The sequence below is a fragment of the Anabas testudineus genome, chromosome 5 (genome assembly GCF_900324465.2).
Source record: "Anabas testudineus chromosome 5, fAnaTes1.2, whole genome shotgun sequence".
Lineage (NCBI taxonomy): Eukaryota > Metazoa > Chordata > Actinopteri > Anabantiformes > Anabantidae > Anabas > Anabas testudineus.
The window spans coordinates 18,524,003-18,532,793 of NC_046614.1; positions in this window are offsets into that span (position 1 = coordinate 18,524,003).

Consider the following 8,791-nt stretch of genomic DNA (forward strand, 5'->3'; position numbering starts at 1 on the left):
TTGAGTGGGACAATGTGACACATATCAAGTAGTAGGAACAAACTGCTGCCTAATAAAAAGCTCAGACTTACTAAGCACTGACTCCGGGACACTACCTTAATCAAGTTCAATCTACATTTGTAATTAAAAGTATAAACTGTGAGGTGCAGAAAAGGAGTGTGCTCACTGGCAAGTATTCAGAAATATATAGGAAAGTGCTGACACAGACACGTCTTCGTTCTCTTTCCCTCTGCCTTCAGCTCTTTGTGGGTGGAGTTTTCACACACTTTGCTGTGACAAGACAATGTGCAACAAGGTGAGACCTAAGTGGAAATCTACCGCCTAGAGCCACCAAGCAGACCAGAGAGGAAATGAACGCATCGCTCTACCCCGCACATTCCCACCTCTCCTCTCTCTCCCTCCCTCTCTTCTCTCACTTAATCACCCAAGGCATCAAACTGATAATCCAAAAGGTCACCTGTGGCCTCTCTCTCCCTCGCTCTTGCCCCTCCCTCTATTTCTCTTGTACAATGAGGAAAGAAAAGAGAAAACAAGCCTGGGGGAGTTTCAATCCTCATCACCCAGGGCAGGTAACTCTGTGAGTCAAACAAGTGTCTCTTCTTCTCCCATATCATTGTCTTCTTCACTGGGAACCTTTTCTTCTTTCATGGAGGTGAAAAGGTGACACGGATTATTTAAGCTTGTATACAGTCTGTTGTCCCACAGTTCTCTAAGATGACGCATGCGAATACATGCTGTGTATATAAAAGAGGACATTTTTGTTAGATGTTAGCAATAGTTGCAATAGAGATAAGGTTTTAAAATTAAACCTAGCTTGAGTCCAAAGTTAGCTTTTCATGATGTATATAACATACAACAATGTATCTTGGAAAATACTAATTTCTTTTACCACTTTTGAAGAACTTGTGCAGAGTGTATCTTTCCATTCTCCATTTGAAGTACCAAAAGAAATAAACATGGAAAGAATTGAATGCACTTGATTAGTGGTGTGCAACTTTTGACTTTTTGTTGCTCTGACATTGCACATTTCTTTTTGGAAAAGAGACAAATTCGCGTTGAGATGGAAACCTTTTCTTTGGTTTTTACATCAAAATGTTGATTTCTCTCTTTCATTCATTTTTCCTTCCCATCCAACTATCATGTTGCAAATCATTGATTGTCAGCTATGACCTCCGTGGGTTTGTGTATGCTTTCGGTGGCAGGGCTGAAAAGTCAAAGGCAAAAGCATGTCACCATTTCACATTTTACTTGGAATAAATCAATATTAACACAGTCAAAGCAGATGGGTCCGCAACAGCAATTTGTCCTGTCTTCGATCAATAATCTATTTAAAGACATTGTTCCTGTTGATACTTATTAAATGTATTTCTCTATCTTTTTTAAGAAACATGAAAGTGCATCATTACCTGAAAAACCAAAGTACTGTATTAGATCTATTTCTCAGGCCTTTCTGTCATTTTAATATGCCTATTATAAATGTGTGCTTTCATATTTTCCAGACAGACATCCTGTAAAAGTAAAATTAATTATGCATGGCTCCAAAGGGAAAGGCCAAAGCTAAAGCAAAACTAAATTAAATGTTAGCTTTAACTTCAGTTTTAAAGCTGCCTGTGGTTAAAAATCATTTACAGTTTGTTTTACATTAAACCTCAACATGGTAGAAAATAAAATATTTCATACATAGCAGCATTTTTAAAGTGTGTAAAATTAATCATACTGAGGGAGTGTCCCAGGACAATATATAGTGCAAGACTTATTTTTGGCCTGCAGCTTTAATTATTTTATTGTGTTATTACCCAAGTGCTGTATGATCCAGTAATACGAAGAAACACTTTCACCATGTCACCTCACTTATTTTCTCTCTCCTTCAAAAGCTAAAATCTGTTTCAGATTGTGAGGCAGCAAGGCTTCTTAAACTTAAGAAGCCATGAAAAACAGTTTGAGATAACTTTTTTTTTATCATACCAAAACGTTTGTTCAAAATCTTGAGATTTTTTATTTCTCCCTCTCCGTTTGTCTTTCCTTTTTATCTAATTTGTTTGTGTTACTGTTGATTCTGTCAGTGTTTTCTCTAGCACTTACTGCTGCGTTTGCTTTCTAACAAAAAATCCATTAGATTTTTTTGTCTATCTTTCAATCTTTTCAAATCTTTTCTTCTACATCCATCTTGTTAATCTTTATGCCCTACAACTCATTTCCTTTGCTGACAGTGATTACATCTCCTGCCTGTCTTCCAATAGTAGGTAGAAAACATAGAGGCATGCACATACAGGTCATGTAATGAACTCTTTCTTTCCTCACCTCAGCAGTAGCCTTGGGAATCAGCACAGCACCAATGACATCATGCTGTACCCGCGCACATCAGCAGTAATCCCTTATCATTATAATAACACACATGCATGCACATAAACACACGCACTTTGTTTAGCTTCGTAGTTAACAGGTCATGAACTTCTGCCATATATGGTTCTGTTCTATAGCAAACTGTACATAACAGTTGTGTTTTCACTTAAAATACCTGCGGACACACTCTTCATGTAATGTTTGTCATCGAAGCGTTATTGTTTGCGGCATATTAAGCAAGGGAATCCCCCGCTCTGATTGCTTTGTTCTGTTGTGTTGTCATAACAACAATGTAAGTCAACCAGCTGGTACTGTTTTTAACAATAGCCATATTTTATTTTTCCAAAGTAAATGATGATATTCTTGCACTTAGGAATACTTTACAATGTATTATGGTGTGTTAAGCAAGACGGGACCAAATAAAGAAAAGATTCTTTTGTCATGCTCGATGCTGCTGCCACAGGGTAAAAACAGTCCTGAAACTGAATATTTGTGAGATACATATTTGAAGTTATCACAAAGATGAGAACGATGTCTGAGTGACTGAAATGCGGATTCTGCCCGCTCAATTTCATTTTTGTCAAACAGGAATCTTCCTTTCTTAAAATACCACAGACAACAAGATACAATTATACTGTAGATCAGTAGTGACTAATTGTAGTGCCTGTTTTGGTTCAGTTCAGTATGGCCGGTGTGGATTTTTAAACTTCTTGGTTGACTTTTCATAGTTTCAAGTTTTTTGGGCTTTTTTTTTCACTTTTGACATCATCGCTTTTTAGCCACGCCACAATACTGACAATGTCTGTCCATTAGTGATCCAGTCTTCTGCTCTGCCTAATAACCTAATTTATTTAGCATAAAATAAATGCTGCATTAAGGTTAGATGTCCCGCCATCGTGGTTTAACCCTGTCTTCTAGAAATTCTATTTTATCTACTGCAAAAAAGTTTTTGCAGGGAACATAATTGCAAGATAAAATTTTTAATTAACATAATTAGTATAGTATATGTTCAATTAATTGTATCCAATGATGTCTGCCAATGGCCGATCTTGCAGTACAACTGACTATGACAATATTAAACTATGGCTTTAGGGATTCACAGTACTTGGTTAAGGTTAGATAAAGACTTAAACTTGGCATAATAGAGAATTTTTTAGTGAGGTCCATTAAGGGGATTCCCTTACTTAGTGCAGTAAGTAATTTTTAGCAGACAGGATTGTATGGTTACAATAATAAACATGCAATTAAGGTTATGGAATGTATATGGTTTAAAGAAGCAACAACTATTGGTTTTAATAAAAGAAACAAACTGTGTTTTCCTGTGTCATTCGTTCCCTAAAATATCTAAAAAACCATTGGCCAGATTGCTATGAAATTCTATACAGGCAATCATGGTCCCCAGGGGATGAGACACACCGAGACAATTTGGCTTTTAGTTAAACTATTGAATGAAATGTCATGAGATTTGCCATACTCATGATTTCAACTGGACTCATCGTAGTGAGACTCTGAATTTAAAACAATTCATTGTAATAACATGATATTTGTCTAATTTGTCTCAATAAGGAAGTTTTGTCACATTTTTATTTGAAATAAATTCTAATTTCACGTCTGAGTTTTATCTTTTGTTGATGGCAACAAATTGCTGTAAAGGTCTTTTGACCCCATCAAGTGCTATTGTACCTGTACAGGTGAGGTGTAATAGACTGAAGGACCTTCCTTTTCCTCCTTCTTTTGAGAAAAACATTACCTGCAGGAAAACTATTTAGAGGTACATCGTCATAGTCCAGCAATAGCACTTGTCCGTCATTACCAAGGACTGAACAAATCTGTAAGAAAAACCATTTGCTGTTAACAAAACAATAGGCTGTGTTGTCGTGAAACTATTTCACACCATTCCTCATGTCACATGAAGAAGACAGAAATACAATACTCTCGACCCGCCTCTTCTTTGTCAAAGAGAGAGTGAGAGTGAGTTTTAAAGTCCCCACGCTCTCAAGCCTGCATCCTAAAGTGTGACGCTTTCTGTCCTGTCGTGGGAACTTGTAATGCTACGTGTGAACGTATCTGTCTCACCTCTGGGCCTATACGGTCAGGAAATGGAAGCGCTGAAAGTGTGTATTTGTGTGTTGGTTCAGGGTGTGTGAGTGGAAGGTTTCAAAAAGTAAAACGCTGTGGAATTCTCTCAGGAGATCATCCATCATATGAGAGAGAGGCTCTGGCTGAGGTTTTTCTTTATTTTTATTCTTTAGGGAATTATAAATCACCCGGAGTGAGAACCAGAAGCAGCAGTTGTATGAACTGTCACCTGTAACCGATTTGTAGTTTAGTTTTCTTAAGAATTCTTAAGAGTTAGTTATTTAAGACAGGAGTTTATAGTTACAATATTATAAGATTGCACCTTAGTATTAGACAGTTTTCTGTTACTCATAGCAACTGAAACTGACATCTTGTTGATCCAGCACATACCGTGTAATATGTAAATAGAGCGGAAACATAAGCCATTCCCACACAGGTTGACACATCCACTGTTGTATTCGTACGCATGGGAAAACAGACAGAAGAGCCAAACAAATACCTGCCCTGAGGATGTTCAATTCCACATATCCGCTGAGACATTCTCCTTAAATGTTTAATGTTGTGTGTTGAAGTCCTTCGGTTTGGTGAGACAGTGGACAAAACACCTTTCTCACAGTGCAACAATGAATATGTGATGATGTGACAGACTTACCTACTGGGTAAATAAACAAAAGATGTAAAAGGTTCAGGGATTGCATGACAGCTACTGCGATAATGTGCATGTCTACTTGATAGACCAACCTTTCAGACCACTCTAATGTCAGTGAAGAACAGCAGTCATCAGATTAGACAGAAATGCTGCAAAAAAATTACACAGTTCCCAACTGTGTCTAACAATTTTTATTATCAGTTATACTGCCGTCTAATTGATCCATTAATAGATTAAACGTTTTCCATCCACCTATAAGAAAAAAAAACAAAAAACAAATACAAGATAAGCAGGAACTTGGTTATGTTTTTTTGAAACTGTGTCACAGTGGCAACGATTCAACTTTTTTGAGGTCATATTCTCTGATGATTGACGGGTTAGACAGAGACAAAATATCACAAACACCTTCCAGTGAAGGATTATACAATCGCACATTATCCTCACGACAGTACAGACTCACAAATTACCGGAGATGAATCATCATCCTTCTAACACAAAGGCAGCATTTAATGCAGGACTTAATATGCTGTTGAATGCATTTTACAGTATACAGTAATAGATTACAGTAATTTCTACTTATATAATGCATATGAAGCTGGGAGCCTTCTACTCTGTATTGTTATGTGTGCATTTCTGAAGCTGTTTCTCATACTGTACAAACATTAGTCACTTTATACAGTAGATCAGTCCAGTGGGGCAGCTCCTGCAGGCTGGGGTTTCATCCCGCTGTGGAACCAACTCCATCTAAGGCTTACAGCCTGAAACATCTGTTGTAATTTCTGTCAAATTGAACTTTTATTACCTGGTCATTAAAGCTGCAGCAATGGCAAAACCAGATGGGTTCTTGCTGACCTTACAACTGCTTCTTTTTTATGGTGTTGGTGAAAATTGAACCAAAGGAAGCCGTGTGCTTTATAAAATTAAGGCAATCATTCCCACATTCCTGAGACATGGGGGGCACTTAGGAGGGTGAAGAGCGATATGGAGCAGCAGTAGAGGGGGAGTATATAAGCATACCTTGTGTTTATGTATATAAAGTACAGTATTTAATATACATACATTTGTGCAGAGCTGAAAATGGATTACATGTAATGGGTTTACAATAATTTGCTAACATAATACAAAATCTGTGGTGGCCAGTGAAATGCATCAATCATAACACAGATCCATGTCAAATATTAGTATATGAAGATCTATTTAAGTGAAAGGAGTCTAGTTGACACAATATAGATTTGTTATTTAAATTGAAATTGAAAAGTCCTTTGAAGTAAGAATCAACTACCTAATGTTTGGGTGGTTTTAGATAAGATAGAGATCTGTAATATATTACATTTGGAAGAAAACCTTCCCTGCCCCTACACATGTGTGTGTTCTTGAGGGGCCTCTTGGCTGTACAGTCAGAGGCCAGGGTCAGTCAAATAACACACACAGCAAACAGCCAGCCTCGGTGAGGGCTGTCTCGCTGAGAGGGAAGGTTGCTCCATCACTTTTCCCAGTCGGGAGGAACGGAGGGATGCTGGGTTTGTTTATTAGAGACAGAGACGGGGGACAATGCTTCTAGAAAACTGGATGAAGCCAAAGGAACATGCCTTCTGTTCTCTCAACATACAATAAAGCCTGACTGTATAGTATAGCACCTCATAACTATGCTTTGAGATACTTGTTGAAAGGAACCAAGCTTAAGGAATTATAATGAAAATGTATCCAGATAGAAAAACTCAAATGAATGAGACACAAAGCAACTGCACATGACCTGATGAGTGTCAAACTAATGTGATAATGTGCTGAGGGTCTCAACACTATTGAACAAGTAAGGAAGATCTGGACCTTAACACCAAATGTTTTTAAAGGAAGATGTGTGTTTTTTAAGTTAGAGGTGATGCATCAGGCAGATGGGGTGTGTTTATCCTTCCTGGGTTTGGTAGGTGGACATCTAAATGCAGATACAGCCTCGTGCTTCCTTTCACATGTGCTAAGTCCTGCAAAGTATAATATTACATCAGTCTCTGCTCATGTTTATATTCTTTCTCCCTCCATTTTCAGTTCTCTGAGTATCCCTCAGCTAGGGAATAACAATGCTTACGTGACACTCACATCAGCGCTTCTCACGACACGTTTATCAGCCCAGTCACAACCCAAGACAGGTTGTTGTCAATAATTAAACATCCAAGCAGACATCGCCTTCTCTCTAATTAAAACATACTTCGACACAGTCAGAAGCAGCATTTCCCTGTATTATGACAGGAGGAATGCTGCTGAAACTCTGTGCGTCAAGGAGACTGCCAGCTGGCAAGAAGAACCAACTAATGCGACTGATGCCATCGCAGGAAGAGAGATACAATAGCAGCTTTTATTTCTCCACCACACATTCCAGGGGAAGAAAGAAGCTGGCCTGCCCGCCTGATGTTTGAACCAGAGGCAGACTAGTTCATCACGTCTGGGTCATTGTTGTCTCCAAAGTCATTGTCACTTTGTACCTTAGTGTTATAATGTCGTAATAAAAGTGTGTATGGACATCTTTACTTTAAGTCAATATGATAAAACCACATTTTTATTTGGTTAGATTACAATTATCCAGTTACTATGAGTGTGGTGTCAAGGTGTAAAGTGGTTGGTTTTGGTTGCGGACATCCATGGTGATCATCAGTTATCATGTTACTGAGTTCATAAAGTTATGCCATAACTATCGCAAAATCAAAAGCACTACTGCTGAATACATTTTATGTTATTGTGGCAGACTACAGGCAAAACTACTGTTGCAAAACTAAATTATTATTATTTATTGAATGATAATTGCATTGCATTGCATAAACTAATTAAGCAAAAGATTAAACTAGTCTCATTGATGGCATCACAGGGTTCCTCAAACAACCCTTACGATAACATTCAAAATTCAAGTATTTAGTGATGTCACAGATATGTGTCTGCCCAGAAACTTGACCCCTTCTCCTCAGCTCCAACCAACTTTTACCGTAATTCCAACATTTCCACAGACTGCACAGACACAAAGGGCGATCAAAGAAGAAAAACAGCAGAGTGAGCAGCGCAATCTGTGGAAATAATTCACCTAAACTTTGTTTTCATAATTTGAGGTTAAAGTAAACATATTTTTGAACATGTAACCCACTGCTGGATAAAAGATGAAGAGACTAGGACTGAAAATGACCCTCCATCGACATCAACTCTATTTTTCACTTCAACACTTCTCTACTTCTAGTGCTGGCCCTTCACATTAAACAATCACCCATCTGGAATGCAAGCTGTATACGGTTAAATCATTATTATACTATTATTATGTTTTTTGTATATTCTTTTTCCAAAAATAAAAACCAAGAGCTTCTATGAGGATTCATTATTATCAGCACTCATCACACAAGGCAGAGATTTCAACTTCCAACGTAAACCATTGCTGTTGCTACCATGTAATACGTGAAGGCCATAAATCATTTTCTCATCTAGAAAATGTTCTCTAATCACTGCTTTCACTATCTTTCTTACAGTTGACATGTGACAGCAGGTTCAGACACATTGCTTGGGGTATTTGGGGAAAGAAATTAATAAGCTGAAGTTAAATCAGTACTGAAGAAATTAAGTGATACAAAAGAACAACTGCATCCACGCAGTTTTTTATGAAAACACTTTCCAATCATGACTGTCGCCTGTGGTGATTTGTGGGTAAATACTTAAGATGTGACAGATTGAAGTTAGTTCCTCCATCCC